The sequence below is a fragment of the Mchenga conophoros genome, linkage group LG4, assembly GCF_057382185.1.
Source record: "Mchenga conophoros isolate Kocher_MC1m ecotype Shallow Benthic linkage group LG4, M_conophoros_male_GT1.1, whole genome shotgun sequence".
Taxonomy (NCBI): domain Eukaryota; kingdom Metazoa; phylum Chordata; class Actinopteri; order Cichliformes; family Cichlidae; genus Mchenga; species Mchenga conophoros.
In genome coordinates, this window is record NC_140529.1 from 38,494,454 (window position 1) to 38,511,953 (window position 17,500).

Consider the following 17,500-nt stretch of genomic DNA (forward strand, 5'->3'; position numbering starts at 1 on the left):
ATGATGGCGTCTAATCAGCGCGTCATCGTAACGCCACGGTCAGCAACAGGAAGTCGGAGCGTCTCTCTCCTGCTGAGTTATCAGCAGTCAGAGCTCTGCGCAGGTTCAGGAGCTCATAGAAACCAGTTTAACATCTTCTGACTTCTTATGTCAAAACCTGTAAACACAGCGATCAAAGGAGCTGCAGCGTTTACTGTCAGGGGTCAAAGGTCAGCCTGCAGGGACTTCACAGACACCACCTCCACCGTGAGTCTGCTGCCACCCCCCTCACCCTCTCACCAACAACAACAGCAGAGTTTGAAGTAATGAGGATCTCGGGGCAACACGGCAGGCTCGCCCTCCGGGACCACAGCGCTGCTTTGATAATGACCTGGATTTCAGAATGAACAGGAATAAATCAGCATGAGCGGAGATGCAGGAACGGGCTGAACGCAGGGAGGAAGTCGCCGCCGCTGCGTTTCACCACGTGAAGCGGGACCACTCTACTTCACCCTCTCTCTCAGAGAAAGACTGGACGTCATGGCGGAACGAAACGCCATAATTCTATAATCACATCAATAATGTGATCGCTTCATTTTTACATAAATGAGTTTGTTTGACAGCAGCAGGCCCTGGAGTGCTGAGGATCAGTGGAGTGGTGATCAGTGGTCCTGATGGCTCGGGGAACCAGACCACAGCCCAGGCTGTGGACCAGCCTGCTGCTCCCGAGCTCTGCGCGCACCAACAGTCGGCTTCTAACGCGCGGTGATCAGGCGGGGACCAAAAATCCCTTCTGCAGGAAAATGACTGGAAATGATTCAACGATCAAGACGATTAAAAGTAAAAAGTAAATTTAGGCGGTTTAACCCCCTAAGACCTGAACTCTTCCACTGCAGCATTTTTAATTTCTCTTTGATATTTGGGCTGATTGCGACCTGATGAATGTAAAAACAAAGAAGTACCAGATTTTTTTTTAACCTTATTTTTGTTGTTAAGAAAACTCAGAGCCACATACGAGGATATTCGTTTAAAATTTTGATAGAACAGCAGCAGCATAATGTCCTCGTAGGTGGACATCAGGCCCTTGTAGAGCAAGATTGAGTATTTTGGTCTAAATAACCGAAAATGTGATGTCCACACATGTGGACGCAGGTCCTAGGAGGTTAAAGTGAAAGCACTGAGTCACAGCCACAGCTGTGGCCACCGGCGTGCAACTCTCAACCTTGACCCACCTCGCCAGGTTGGAGGCAACCTAACAACCTCCAAACAGTTGGGTCTGACTGACTCACTGCAGTCACTCTCAGACGGATGGGTAATCAAGTCAGCCTCTGCCCACGAGCAAGGCGTCTCTCCAGCAGAGACTGAGCGGCTGTGCTCGGGTTATACTGTTTAAAGCCTTTGTGTCTTTCTGCAGTAAAACTGCAGCGACTACGTCACTATTGAAGGAGGAGTCTGTTTCACGTCTATCAGCAAACTTCACATAGTTGCCAACTTGACTCCAATCGACTGCAGACTGATAGCAGTCCGACTTACTGCTGCTTCACTGACGTGTTGATGCAGCAACGTAACTCTGAAGACGAGCGGCTGCAGACCTGCTTCCCCTGGTTCTGATTGGCTCCAGTCAGCAGGGAAGCTTCCCGCCAGCATCTCTCCAGGACGCCAAACGATCTGTGCGCAGGATGTTTTACGAGAAGCTCCGGTGGGACACACAGCAGTGTGTTTAATCTCTGGGCTTGAAATAGGAGTGACATTGGTCTTTATTACTGAAACGATTATTTAATGATTGAAAGTTAAAATTAAATTAGAACATCGGTCACAGAAAAACCATTTAAACTCCTCTGTAAACACACACACACACACACACACACACACACACACACACACACACACACACACACACACACACACACACACACACACACACACACACTCTCTGACAACGTGATCAGACGTTAACGAGGCAGGTTTGACATCCACACCGACCCCCGGCAGCTTCTTCATCATCTGCTGCACATTTGTCCAGAGTTATTTTTAACTTTATGTTTGTGGAGCGAGGCGTGGCCGGGTCCCAGCAAAGGCTGCAGGCTTCTGCTTTTTATAATTTCAGCTGAAACGTCGGCGTCCTGCGGATCAGCCGCCACAAGAATGCACGGCGAGGAGGAGCAGGAGGTTTTCTGCAGGAGTCTGCAGATTTCAGCGGTCTGGTTTGGGATGGTGAAGTGGATCCTGAAAGTAGATCTGTTGTAAAAGAAAAAAACTGAAGCTAAAATTAGCCGCCCGCTGCGAGCGTCTATGATTAGACGTCTGCAGGCTGCGGCTCACATCTTTTTGTTTCCCAGCTGCGTGTAAAACAAAGCCCTAAAGGACGGGGCGCCGCGGAGCCGCGTGGAGGCCGGCAGCGGCGTGCTGGCCCTCCTCCAAACGCAGAGGCACAAAGTGAAACTCCTGCAGATTACAGCGTGCGGTTCAAACACCAGCGCCTTCATGTGGTTCAGCAGGTCACATGACTGCAGATACCAGCCCGCGAGGCCAACAGTGCGCGCTCAGCCTCGTCAGCTGATCGCAGTCGGGTTCTCGGTCAGAGATGTTTCTGTGTGACTTCGTCAGTGTGGGTCGTACGGCCTCACGCTGACTCCAGAACAGTTTGGTGCTCAGAGGAGTCCACGGTCCACTCTGCGACTCCGAGGAGCTCAAACCATCATCAACGATCGACAAACATCACACATTCACTCTGCGTCATCTCCGATTAGCCAACTGTGAAACAGCTGGAGACGCTCATGCTGCAATAAGTAAGGCATTGTAATGCTTCAGTCAGGCAGGGTGAACTTTGACCTCTCCGTGTTCGGGTCCCTTTCGTTTCATGGGAGACAACGTGGCCCTCACTTCTTGTAAGTCTGTCTCGTTTTATGACGTTTTGTGACGTCTGAGTGCGAGTCCTTCACAGAGCCGTTTTGTTTGATGAAGCTTGGCCGGAAACACGAGCACCAACCAGCACCTCTTCCTCACTCCTCCTCCTCCTCCTGGCCTTCAGAGAGCCTGGCACGGGAACACAGGAAGCTCTGCGAGCGTTTGTCCAAAGCAGCAGCGGGACGAGTCTGCCTCTTATCTGCTGACTGAATGAGGACAACGCGGTGAAGATGAAGACGTCCTTACGTCTTATCGGAGGTCTGAAGCGACGAGGACACGGGGGAGGCTCGTGCCCGCGCTCCTCCCTTACGGTTGGACTGGGAGCCCAGCAGGACTGACTAACTGGTTTTATCTGCTGTAGCTTTAGACAAACACGCGAGCATATGTTAGATATTAAACGTAAGAATAACAGTCTAGTGTTTGTCTGCTGGATCTGCTCCAATAAAGCTTCGTGAAGTCCAGAAAAGCATAACGGATGTTTAACGAGTTTACTCTGCTGTGCGTCTGAATTACAGCCTGACTATTTTAAGAAAGATGCATTTACTGCGAGCTTCAGTTCAGTTTCTCCTGCTGTGGTTCAAGCAGTTAATCAGCAAGGACCAAAATCAGAGCAAAATGTCTCTGAAGCCTGGACAAAAGAGACGCACTGGTTGACGTAAGCAGCTTGTTTCAGACACAGCATGAGCTGAGGCCTCATTTAAACAAAGAAGGATTGTTTTCAACTGTGGATCATGCACAGCTGCTCCAAAACACAAAGATGCAAAAATATTATCTTTGATCTAGTGCAGCTCATGAAGCTCAGAAAGGAAGTAATCAGCCCTTCTGTCCTTTCAGAGTAAAACACAGTCTTTAAAGAAGCTAAAAGCCCGGAGCTTAAAAGCAGTGAAGGTACCTGATGGAGGAAATCCAGACTTGTCCATGTTTATCAGATGTTTTTGTTGCTTTCAGCAGGTTGTGCTTCCTCAGACAGCAATAAAGTTTAAACGTATTTGAACAACACACCTGTGGCACTGATCCTGGGTGTGTGTGTGTGTGTGTGTGTGAGCGTGTGTGTGTGTGTGTGTGTGTGTGTGTGTGTGTGTGTGTGTGTGTGTGTGCGCGCGCTGCGGAGGCATCGGGCTGTAACCTGACCGTGACTCGGTGTGGGAGGAAGAGGAGGGGGTGGTGTTGTGCTGACGGAGGCTCGGCTCTCAGGGACAAAGCCGTGGCCCTTCCTCACTTCCTGTCCCAACACTATTGTTCCACAGGGCGGGGGCGAGCAGCAGACCCCGCCCTGAAGGAAACAACAAAATCACTGAGCGAGGAAACTTCCTCAGACTGACTCTCTTAATTTACAGTCCGGACCCTGCAGTCCACACACGCGCACACACACGCGCACACACACGCACACACACACGCACACACACACACACACGCACACACACACACACACACACACGCACGCACACACACACACACACACACACACACACGCACACACACACACACACGCACGCACACACACACACACACACACACGCACACACACACTTTGAAAGTCGTCCCTATTTTCAAAGTGACTTCTTGTTATAGTTTGATGCTGTAAAGGTCGTATGATCGTTGGGTTTTCTCTGAATCTATTCTTGTACAAAAACAAGAGTCTGATGTTTACGTGAGCGTGTGTTTAACCTGCAGTGTGACAACAGTTCAGGACGTCTGTGGATGTGAGGAAACAACAAGAACACAAAGTGAACAAAAACAGTTTTTTTACCCTGACAGGAAACCACAGCGGAGACGCCGTGACGGGAGACGCCGTGACGGGACCTAACTCACAAAGTCACACAGCAAAGACAAACTAACCAATCAACACCGCAGAGTGAAGGTGAATGAAGTCTGGAGGAGAGTGACATCACTTCCTGTCAGCAGGTGAAGCAGTGAAACACGTCTTCCACGTAACTGTGTGTAAAACCTGTTTTAGTAAAAGTGATCGCCTGAGTGTGACACTCCCCATCGAAGGAGCTTCAGCTCCTCGCAGCACAAACTTTTCTCCAACTTCATGACAAAGTTCCGATAAATTCTTCATCACTTTCGGTTCCACGTCTCACCACGAGGCGTTTGCATCTGCGGGCTGGAGCCGCTCTATCGGCCGCCTGATAACAGCGGCGTCACGCTGGCAGCACAGCTGATAAGACCTTCCTCCTTCGCCTCAGCCTGAACCGCCGACGCTCTGCGGGCTCAGTGGGAATGTAAACACACAGGTCTGCCACAGAGGCTCCAAACGCACAACAAAACCGTCACGCACGCTCTTCAGGCAAGCCTGAGCAGACAAACGAAGGGCGCACGAGCCCACGGTCCATCGACGTACCTGTGAGCTTTGGTTCCAGTGAGGAACGCAGCCACGTCCTTTATTTTGAAAGGAAAAGGAAACTCAAATGTCAACCTGAACTTGCATCTGAGGAGAGCAGCCGATACGAGCGGCTTCAGGAAACCTCCCACCATGAAGATTCAGGCGGGAAAGTCGGGCTGGTTTTAGGCTCAGGAGCTCAGGATGACCCGGCCGACGGGAGCTCGATGTCTCTGACATGTTTGCAGGTCTGATCAGAGACAGCAGATCAGATCAAAGCACAGTCTGCTCCTGCGGTCAAACAGCTGGACGCCTCCCACCTCACGGTGACGTCACCAGCAGTTCACACTTTTACTGCTCCGTGCCACTGTGGAGGCTTTCTGCTGCTCCAGTCTTGCTGTTATTTGTCAGTCCTGGTTGCTGATGCTTGACTTTTGTCACTTTGTGTCACTTCCTGTCTGATGGCAGGTGAAACCGACATGACCTACCACCTCAAACATTAAATTTACTCTGTTTCTTTAAACACAAGACGCGAAGATGTTTTCTAATAATTCGATTACTCTTCATCAACCAAAGAGGTGAAAAAGGGCAGACTCCACAGCAGAGGCAGAGGAACCTCAGAGTTATGAGAAGCTCCAGTATCCACACAGAGAAGGCCTCCGTCAGCTGATGTATGCATCCTCTGCATGCACAAACAGGCCCGTCACGCACGCTGACTGATGGAGGAGAAGCAGGGAAGGACTTTGTTCTGAGGCCGGGCTGACAGAAACGAGCGCCTGCAAACTCGGAGACACAGAAACAGAAGCTGCGATCTGTTGTGTCCATCCTGTGGAGAAATTTTACAACCAATCAGCTTAAAAACTGAGGCAGGAACAAGGAGAGCGTCCCTGAACGCGTCCCTGAACGCGTCCCTGAACGCGTCCTGGTGCAAACACACCTGTGAGATGGTCACAGTTCGGTCTTAAGGTCGGAGAGGAGACTGAAGCAAAGCCTGAGCCTTGACTGTCGGCGCTCTGCTGGGTCATCATGACACGCAAAAGGTTTCAGCGTTTATCGTCTGAACCGAAATCTGAAAACACAAACGTGCGCAGGTCAGGCCGCTCTGTGGACGGGGCTCGGGTCAGCTGATAGCCAACCACGATGAAGGGTCACAATAATGAGCCTGATTAACAACCACGTGGGCCCCGTGGCACTCAGCTCTGACACAAAGTATGATTTCATGAGAGAAACTCATCCTTGCTGTTTGGAAACAGGCATCTTAGAAACGGTGAGGCTGTAATGTAACTCTGACAGATGCAGCCTGCGCAGAGCAAAACTCTCACTGAGCTTAAAGCTGTTAAAGGCGTTTTAAATGAGCGAGTGAGACATCACGGGCTCTGTGAACCTCAGATCAAACAGGGAGAATCTGCATTTCTGACCGTCTGCAGGTTCCTGAACTTTCGTTTTTTCCACACTGAGGGGTTAGAAGTGTGTTTCGGTTGCTATTTGCCAAGAGGCCAGAGTCAACAGAGCCTAATGAGGACGCTGAGATGGTTTCCTGAGTGCGCTGACAGCCGCCTCTGTCACACTCTGCTGTGGAGACGCTGATCAGGACTCTACAGGCCTGAGCAGCGTCCAGAGCGGCTGGCAGCTGGACCGCACGGAGACAAACTCCTCATGAATATATGGGGCAGCAGGGCCCGGCCTGGTGGAGCTAATGGAGTGGGCCAACAGTAAATATTCACATTATAACAGCAGCTGGTGTTTTTATCCTGTCAGGAAGCTTTTACAACCAGGACTATGATCTGAATGCTTTTGCTTTTCCTAGATCAGCTCTGTATTACATACACTTTCACTTCTTACACGACATGTGGGAAGCAGTATGAAAATGTCTGGAGCCCACCCAGCGTCACAGGGCTCCAGAGCTCCATTGCTCCAGCCCCCCCACAGCCACATAACCTGGGACCTACAAGTAGCCACAGCACAGTGGGGGAGGGGGGGGGTAAGACCACCAGAAGGAGAGAGCCAGAAAACAACCAGGTCAGTAGGGACCCCGCCGTGGGTGGTGGTCTGCAATGACAACGTCCTGGAGCAGCACCACCACAGAGACTGGACATGCAGAGCAGTCCTGGGGCTCATCTGCACACTGAGTCAAACACCAGCATCCACTCAATTACAGCAGCGTGTTAATGACACACTCGCCGTCCCAGAGGAGGCACGTTTAGACTCAAACCTCAGAGAGCTGCTGATGAATGAACGGCTCGGACGTGCCGGAGCACAACTCTTTCCTTCAAACTGCTCGTGTAAGAACAGCTTAATTATAGCCAGCCTGCAGGCTTTAAACACACACTGGTGAGTGCCAAACCAACGGGGCCGGGTGGCATTAATCACGAGGCAGCTGAGATTACTCGAGTATGTGCTCACTTTAACAAAAACATCACACTGTGTGCTGACTTAAACTGAGCTCAAGCTAATCGTTTTTATTGCAAGAACAAGATCATGAGGTCAAAGTTCAAATTGAATCCAGCACAGAAGCAGCATTACATCGCTCTCTGCAAACATCTGCACCGACAGCACGCTAACACGAAGCTAACACTGAGCTAGCTGAGAACCAAAGTGACTATCGAGCTGAGCATGCAGACTCCAGCCCAGCAGCCAGAGCCTGAACAGTGACGAGCAGCCTTTACTTTCCTCCGGCTGCTCTTCATCTTTCATTAACACTGAAGCACAGATTGTGCAGCCTCAGGTTTTATAGTTAACTGGTAATTATGAGAAACACCTTTCAGCTCATTTTATACACTAACAAGGAAATAATGTAACTAGTTACTCTCACGGCAGTGTAGTGACGTAATGTCCTGCATTACTTTTAAGTAATGTGATGTGTAATAGATTACTTTTTTGCGAAATAATCCCATAAATGATGCAGCCTGGCAGTGCTAAACAGCAGGGTTTTATTAGTATTTACCAGTGAAACATTATCCATGTTTTACTGGTGACAGGACATGCAGGCCTGTTACTGGTTGTCCTGCCTGTTACATCTAATGTAACTGTAAGCCTAACTGGCTTAAAAGCTCCCTTTAAAGCCATTTTATCTCAGAACTGTTTATTTCAGCTAAAAATGCTCTGACAGACAGAAGCCGTCGATCTTCTGTCCGGTCTTTCCAGTATTGTTTTCCCAGTAAAGTGGTTCAGGGTGGAGCGTGGTGTGTGTTCCTCTTCCTATCCCAACCTCAAACAAGAAGGAGGCTCAGGACTCGGCACATATTGTTCGGGGGGGATATGAGCTCAGCTCCACGCCCGTTCCTCTTTTCCTCGCTGACAAAAACCTCCTTCAATCTGGACAGTCGCAGCACCAGGACCTCCTCCCTCGTACACCACCTCCTCCAGCCTGCTACATGTGACCAGGCATTCCTGTGTGGCCGATCAAGCCTCCACTTACATGAACTGACATTCACAGTTTAGGCCACAGAGATCACTTTATTCTTATACTTGTGATTGATCAATGAGGTGACAAAAACAAATATGAGAACACTGAATGAGGGTTTAATGTCTGAATGAAGTCTTGAGGGGTTGGGGGTCGGGTCAGCGGGCGTGGCAGCCTTCCTTTAGTGCTCTAATGTGATTTCCATGAGTTTAGGAGGAATGACCAGTGGATGATTAACAGTGAGGTGAATGAATGTTACATTTTAAGGCTAATGGTAAATGGCCTGTATTTGTACAGCGCTTTACTCGTCCCTAAGCTTTACACAACCTGTTATCCACACATTCACCCACACATTCACCCACACATTCACCCACTGGTGATGGCAGCTACATTGTAGCCACCCTGGGGCGCACTGACAGAGGCGAGGCTGCCGGACACTGGCGCCACCGGGTCCTCTGACCACCACACCAGTAGGCGACGGGTGAAGTGTCTTGCCCAAGGACACAACGACCGAGACTGTCAGAGCCGGGACTCGAGCCGGCAACCTTCCGATTACAAGGCGAACGCCCAACTCTTGAGCCACGATCGCCGATAATGAATTATTTAAAGAAGTTTTGTAAACCTTAGCTCTCTGAGCTTCTGACGTCCTGTATGTGAGGGGAAGTGTATGAGTGTCACAGAGCTGAATTACCAGCCTCTGAAACGATGTGTAACATCTGTACATCCTGTATCATAAGCACCAGCCTGCTGAGATGGCAGATATTTAATGTTCAAAGGATTATTATCCAAACCCTGAAACTGAAAGCTGAAGACAGCTAACGGTCTGATGACCAGCTAATCCAGGAGAAGGAAACAGCTGTGACCTGAGAAGCCTGAACCTGAACCACAGCAGAGGTGAGAAAGCCTAATCAACGTAAAGGTGTGACTGCGCTTCATCCTCTTCTCTCTGCAGGAGCGAGCATCTGCTGGCAGCGCAGCGAGGCCTCGCCGGTCTCCCTCGCCGGTCTCCCTCGCCTCCCTCTCTTTGGCTGAAGACTTCAGGAAACGCTCCGTGTGCGGCTGGTTTTCACCAGAGTCAAATTCCAGCCTCAGCGAGCAGATCGAAGGTACTGCCGTGGGCTTTGCATACCAGCGCCATGACATCAGCGTCTCTATTCTCCCCTCTGCATTCAAACGCTGCTCTGCTACACGGACAATAGCTGGCACAGATACAACACAGGGGCTGAGGGGGCGGGTGGGAGTGGGTGCTGGAGAAGCAGAAAACTGAGTAAAACTTGGAGCTCGTAATTCGCAGCTGTGAGCGGGACTTCACGCTGGGCCGGCGGCCTCAAACCGCACTCATCTCTGAGCCTTTTATCGCCGTTAAAGTGTCAGAGCGAGCAGATCTGGACAGACGTGCACAGGCCAGGAAAATAAAGCCTCGTTTTTTAGCATCTCACCACAATCCTGACCTAAATTAGAGTGCAGTGAATTCCTCTCGTGCTCAGTGGTGGGAACGGTTCCTCAAACAAAGTCAGAGGCAGATCAGAACTCATAAGTCAGACGCAGGACAGTCTCGCTAACAGCACAGAATGAGAGTCGGACCAACACTGTGAACTTTTCCCTCTGAGAAGGTTTGCTGCCAGAGGCCCGGCTCAAAGCAAGCTACAGATCACAGCTGGCTTCAGGTGGAAGCTCCTCAGCACCGATCTGCCATTTCACCAGGAACGTTGTTAGCACCGGTAGGGTCCTCGGGATCTACTCACTTCAAAATCATCCTTCTTTATTTTATACAATCAGAAAAAAAGCATTCTAGCTCCTCCCCTTTAAGCCAGCTTTCTTCTGATTGGCTGCCCCTTGTACACGGAGGGTTTGAACGTCATATCTCTGCCTGGGCTGATCATATAAGATTCATCTGTCTGACCTCTTAACGTCTAAGAGCAGAAAACAACCTGTGGATCTGTGTATTTATCACCCCTCTGACCTCACCGACACCCTCCACTGTAGCAGCAGCCAGGGGGCGGAGCTAAAGCAGCCAGGCTGTGTATGTTTGTTTTAGAACGCTGAAAATGATCTTCAGGAAATCCTTCAGGAACAAGGACATGTGGAAACAACGACGCAGACACCAACACTCGTTTCCTGAGCTGGGCTCTTCATCACCCAGGTTACGGTAATCTTAACAGCTGAAGAAGTCCAGCCGACTTTAACTCCAGCACTTGAAACTCACTCCATGGCTGGTTCTTGTCAGCAGGCTTCCAGAAGTCAGCCAATCTTTAAAAAGAGGAAGTCCTTAAAGGGGGAGGAGCCAAAACAGCTCGTGTTTAAACACAGGATGAACTTAAAGGCTGCACAAAGGCCAAGGATAAGATAAAGAAGGATTATTTTGAACTGTGACTCGTGCAAAGCTGCTGCACCACAGCCCCAAAAAAGGCAGTTGTTAATGAGCAGACTGGAGCCACAGATGCACAAAAGATTTAGTAAGATAATAATAAAAGAAGACACTAAATACCATTTCATGACTCCTGATGGAGGCGGAGCAGCGGGACTGAGGAGGCCACCTTCAAAAATGTAGGTGTTTATCCCACTCACTCGCTTTAAAATTGCAAAATAAGGCACTGACCCTCAGAAGATGTGCCCTTCTGAGTGGCCTAGTTTTACGCTTTTAATTAGGAGGAAATTCATACGCTTGCTGTGTTTTCAGACATCTCACAGGGCTGCTGTGGAAACCTGCACGCAAACCCGTCTAAAAACAAAAGCTGTGACATCATGCAAAGGATCCACCACGGTGTTTCACGTCACGTGATGCAGACACACGATGTTGGCTGATTCACAAAGTGCATTCTGGGTAAACTTTAAGGCTTATGGGACAGGTGGCCGCTCAGAACAGGTGAGAGCAGTGTTTGTGTTGTTGTGCTTTGCCCCTCACACCCTGCAGAAACACAGCGACCTCGAAGAGCCTCCGTGACGTCTTTACAGCACTGAAGCTGAGAGGACAAGGAACACTTGGAAACGTGCGTGCCATCCTTCAGCGACCCCTGAGCTGCACGGACATAAAGAAAAGAATCGAGCTTGAAACTCACAAAAGAGGAAAGCGGCCGAGCAGAGAGCGCAGTGCAGAACATCTGTTACGTAACAGCAAATAAAGAAAAGCTCCAGCAGCCTGCAGCCCGCTGCGCAGGACGTAGCCTCAGACCAAATTCATTATGGTCTCGTTTCCATTTCAAACGCCTCTATAAAAAGTGAAGACAGAACCATTACAGCTTCCTGCCCCGCTGCTGTGAGCGCGCTCAGAGGCGGGTTATTTTGGAAGACACCGGTCTCATTACTGTGGAGAAGGTGTTTATGCAAAAAGCAAGGAGCCGAGTTACAGCCTTTCACTCAGGAAACGAGTCGCGGCTGCTCTGGTGGGCCGACGGAGGAGACACCCGCTGATTAAAAGATGCTCTCTGGACTGAGTGGCGAATATCTGTAACTGACCAACCACAAGGCAGCAAAGAAACTCACTTATAGGCCTTAGATATCAATCACATCAGTGTTTACTGATATGATCACGTCTTTATCTTTAGATGGGACGCAGCACATGTATGAACAGCTGTGGTGTTCCGCAGGGCTCCGTTTCAGGTCCTCTAATATTCTGTATTTACATTCTTCCAGACAAATGATTCAGCATCACAATATCTGTTTTCATCAGCACACGGACGACTCACCGATCAGCTGACTGTTGATTCTGTTTAATCAGCTTTTAATTCAGTTATTACATTTTTTAAATTTACTTTGCAACAGTTACAGCTTTTAATAAGCAGGAGATACAGAGCGAAGCCAGATATTCAAATTATTATCTTTAAGTATGCAGATCTATTTCATGTCCGACCTAAAGCACTGTGAGACAGGCTGGCAGGGTTCAGCTCCTGGTTCTGGACTGGATTCAGGTGTGGATCAGCCATTTCATCAGGTGACGCGTTTCCAGGTTTTGGACTCTGTCCTTTGGTGAAGCACGTCTATGTTGCCCAAGTGCTCTGAGTGCAATGCAGATTTGTGGATTCTGAAACGGCCGCCACAAAATCGCTGGTCAAGTTGACGATTTCCAGCAGAAATGACCAGCAGGCTCCGGGAAACGTCCCGGTGGGCAGGATTTCCCCACCCCACCAGCTGCCTCCTGTTTCTCAGTTATGTTGACTTCTACTCTGAGCAAGGCCTTCAGTTTAAAGAAAAATAAAACCTTAGTAAGGCTTCTCCATGTTTCTTCCCATTAGGACTAAAACCCCTGACAGCCAGGGGTCCTGAGGGGCCCCTCGGCCCCAAACACAGGAGCTTTGTTCCTGCGCTTCTTTTCAGAGGTACGATCGGCAAACAACAGCAGCTCAAACACAGAGCAAGAATTTCACGCACTGTCTGAAAGCTTTTAACACTTCCCCTCAAATCGCTGTGGAGCAGAGTGAAAAATTCCCACTCATTAACCCTTCACTTTAAAAGTCTGGTGTTTGTTCGAGCGCCTGGCTGCACAAACAGCCCGCTGTATGTGCCAACCTCCGCCTCAGAGCAGCGAGCAAAGGAAAGCTGGATCAGCGCGACCGTGTGAAGCCCTGAAATGCTTCCCGCTTCAAACGACCCGCAACTCATTTATTCCCACCTGTCAGCAGGAAAAGCGAGGATCATCGTGACTGCGAGTCCCGGGTGTCTCTGAGGTTTACAGGCGTTAACGGCAGTGAGAATCCGGTCCGACCTGACGCTTCCTGCTCAGGCTCGACGCCTTTGGGTCAATTTTTGCCAAATTTATAGAAACAAACAACAAACGTGCGTCTGTGAGGTTAGGAGACGACATAAAGGCTTCATGGCTCAGAGACACCGTAATGAGATGTGATGGACATCGTCTGAACTCGACGTTGGTGCAGCTCCAGCTGAGCTGTGCACCAGAGAGAGAAAGGGATTTTTGGAGAGAGCTCTTTCCTGTTTAGATCCTTCCTCCTCTCTCATTCAAGTTTTCGTCGTCTTCCATCAGTCTGTTCCTGCCTCCAGCTCCTCCACACATCAGCGCAGACGGGAGAAAGTTGATGAGGTGCTTTTAAAAAGCTCTGAAACTCCCGATAAAGACCAGAACCGGCGCGAGAAAGCAGAAGGAGACGTCTTTAAAGGAGGAAACTGAAGGAGCAGCAGCGTGAAAGTAGTCCAGAAGAGGACGGGAGACCTGCCAGCAGCGATCAGCGTGATTGGCTGAGCTGAGTTTGAACCCAAACCCCTGAATAAAACACGAAACAGGCAGCATGTGGGCGCTGACGAGCCCCCGCGCTCCCTGTCCCAGCAGAGCCTCCGACACGCCGCTCGCCATTGTGTTTCTGACGGCTTTACGCGACATCGGGTTCAGTCAGAAGAACACTGATGCTGTGAGACGAGGTCTTCCTGTGTTCAAAGGTCTAAAATCCTCTCAGACTCAGGACGAAGAATTGAAACATCAGATTTCATCAGCAGCACAAAATGAGAAAGTGAAAGTTCTTTAAGATGAGAGCTGTGATCTCTGTGGGGGAAAGTTACAGGCGCTCAGCAGGAAATGTAGAAGAAGATAAAAAGTCTGCGTGGAGCACGAGTGCAGGGAAGATAAGATGAAAAAATCCACCTGCTGCACCGATGTGACCTCACAGCAGCGAGCTGCTCAGTCTTTCTGCACGCACATCTGACCACGTGAACACCACAGCCCGGCACGCTACACGCTTCTGTACGAAACACGCTTTACCCGGACCCGACACCCGAGAGCGCTCCGCTCTAACCCGGCCTTCTTCTGGAGCCAAACGCTCTCTGGGCCGTTCACAGGTCTCAGGACCTGTATCAGGGGAACCGGGATTTTCCCAGAAGGAAAAGCTCCACTGCAGCGTTGCATTGTATGCTTCCCGATGACTAATTTCACATTATTTACAAAGAGCCATTAAGCTGCCACACAGCCTCGCAGAGACCATGACTCACGTCTGCTTTTATAACTGAGACGAAACCCCCTGAGTCACTGAGAGGGACTCTGGCTTTTCCTCTGCTCCGTCACAAAGCACAGACGGGGCGATGCTCCCGATCGTTTACTGGGTCGACTCCAAACATAAGAAACGGTGAACGCTGCCGCTCTGCAGCAGCTTCAGATCAGCTTTCTTTCCATTTTTACAGTTAATACAAAGGGAACTTTCCCCACAGTGAATAACGCTGTGAAATGATCCAACAGCTGCTGCGTCCAAAACCTGCAGAAACACCAAACTAACGATGGACCTGCGACGCACAAAGCCTGAGCTGAGTTTATGGGATTAGTCTTGGTCTAATCTGAGCAACAGAGCAGTGCAGAGTCAGCGTGCTGACTGTAAACATCAGAGCTCTGAGAAGCAGGTTCTTCAGCATCAGATAAACAGAGCCCCCCCCCCCCCCAACCAGCAGTATAAATCCTCTTAATCCTGGCCGGCCACCATCTGGGAGCTCCTTGTGATTTGGGTGATAACGGTCGGGGGCGACATCAGAGCGCCAGATGTCAGGAGGACGAGTCCGGGTCACTTGAAAATCAGACGAATGCGAAAAACGGAGGCGAGTGGACATCTGACCTCTGTGAGACAGCAGTTTAAGGAGCGGTGGCGTGATGTGCTCAGGTGATGGATCGGGCGCGCCGAGGTGAGAACAATTGGTGGGGGTCATGTGACAGAGCGCGGGAATTCCCTGAGGGAGCTGGGGAACCGCCCCTCAGAGACGCTACATGATTACCTGTTACTGTGAAATGACGCGACACTGTGATTGTGGCGGCAAACAACACCAAACACACACAGCTGACACGAACACAGCACTGGTTTGAGCCACGCGCCTCCTTTAACTCACACACTAAACAAATGTTTGACTTCTTTGGAACATCCTGTCTTATGGCGACGCTCATCCACCCCTGCACTCTTATTCTGAAAGTTCACTTGCTGCTAACCAGTTACCCTTCCTGTCTCCTGTCTCTCGACCACTAGGCTCATCACGCACACACACACTTGTGATTACAGTCTGAGTTCTTCTGAGAGTAAGAACACGAAGTGAAAGCTTCAGGTTTTTATCTGAAACACGGCTGAAATATTCACAAAGGTTTTTGATATAAGAGGCCAAACTTAGCAGCAGATTACGTCTCGCATATTCAAGTTGTGCTCCATAAAGTTTTGTCTGTGTGGATTTGAGTAACCCGTCTCCATCGAAGCTCAGCGCTGTGCTCTGCAGGGCTGACATCATGGACCAGATCCAAATCAACGTGTTTACAAACAAACATTTCTGTTGTATCCAAGATTTGCGACGCCGTTCTCTCTCGTGCTCCCAACATCAATTTCGGGGACAGACGTGTGCAAAAGCCTGCAGATGCTCCACACTGTGAAGGCAGCACAGTTTACACGTTTGTGGAGAATAAGTGAACGTGTGCTACGGCCCACAGCGCACACGTTTGTGCGATGCACTGCGGATCCTTAGGTCAAGTCATTTCGTTCAGTTTGTCAGCGAAGCCAGTGTTGAGGAGCGTCTGATGAGAGAAAGCCGAACCCACGGCAGGTATCTGGGTCAGCTCTGGTTTCACACTTTCCACTGACATGAAAACACTTAAACCCCAAAAACCCGACGCAAGAGAACAGACGCAAAAGTGCTTCCTCCACATCTGAGCTGCTGTTAGAGGAAACGCCGGCATCACCGTCCGGAGACTTTCAGTCTGTGTGACAGCAGCAGGAGCCTCTCCGAGCCCTGTGACGACCCTGCACAGTCGGCAGCTTTATGACACAAGCCGATGCCGTGATTCAGTTTCTTTACGTTTGTTACTGAGAAAGGCCACCAGTAGAGCAGCGCGATATGGGCAAAAATATTTATCACGATATATATTTGAAAATTTGCAAAAACGATATAATTGACGATATAACTGATGCGAGACAAAATACAACTCCACAACTTTACTAGTGCAAAAAAACATCCATTTATTTCACTTAAACAAGCAGCTGTTTTTATGTGCATTAAAGCTATATAAATGTGCTGACATATCCTGAGTTAACCATGTATAATATCCACTGAAGTTAAAAAGAGGAGCTTTGCAACATTAAACTGCAGTGTGCCAAATAAAAAAGTCAAATATGTATTTTTCGGACCATAAGGTGCACGGGATAATAAGGCACGTTAAGCAAAACAAAGCAGTCAGATAAATCAAACTTTATTAAACTCATTCTTCTTGCTTCCTCCACTTCTGTACCATTGATTCATTAATGCTGAATCCTCTGCAGCGGCTCTGTTCCCATGTTGTTGCAGTATATTAATGACTAACCTCATATTGTGGATGGATTATCTCAGTTGTTCTCCTGACTGAAGTTTGGTCCGTTTACAGTATCCTGCCATGCGATTACATTTGTCTCTAACTATCAGGAACCTTCACGTTAACTTTTATAAGTGGAAAAGTGTTAGTGTTCGTCCTCCAGCTTCACTGTTTATGTTATGCTAACATAGCTGTGTCGCTAGCGGTCACGTAGCACATCATTATATAGCAGCTAGCCCAACTTCAGTAACCCTACAAACGTCACTGCTGTTTAGTTTTCTGCTTTCATTCATGTTGGAAGTGATAGCAGAGCTGTACGTTTGAATTTTCTCAGAAATCTCTCAGTCAGAACATGCTATATCATGCTTAGGTAACTAGCGAAACTAGCGAGCTAACTTCCTGTTAACTTCTAACTCCGTTAAATGTAATGAATTCTGTTTTCATGGTTGCCTGGATGTTAAACTTCATCGTTATACCTGGTAAAGCAGCAACGCTGATCATTTTATTAAAGATGAAAGAATTTAGACAGTTTAACTCTCAGTGATGCTGCAGTGTTCGTTTGACTTTAGGACCCAGATTACTCCCAGATTTACGAGCACCTTAGTCCAACAAATACGGCAATAACGACGGCCGCTTG

General features: G+C 49.1%; 1 protein-coding gene across 5 annotated transcripts in view; it reads right to left on the reverse strand.

Annotated features, from left to right (window-relative positions):
• Positions 1–17,500, reverse strand: part of caskin2b (CASK interacting protein 2b) — a 56,465-nt gene that overhangs the window by 34,364 nt on the left and 4,601 nt on the right. The gene's annotated exons all lie outside the window — the stretch shown is intronic.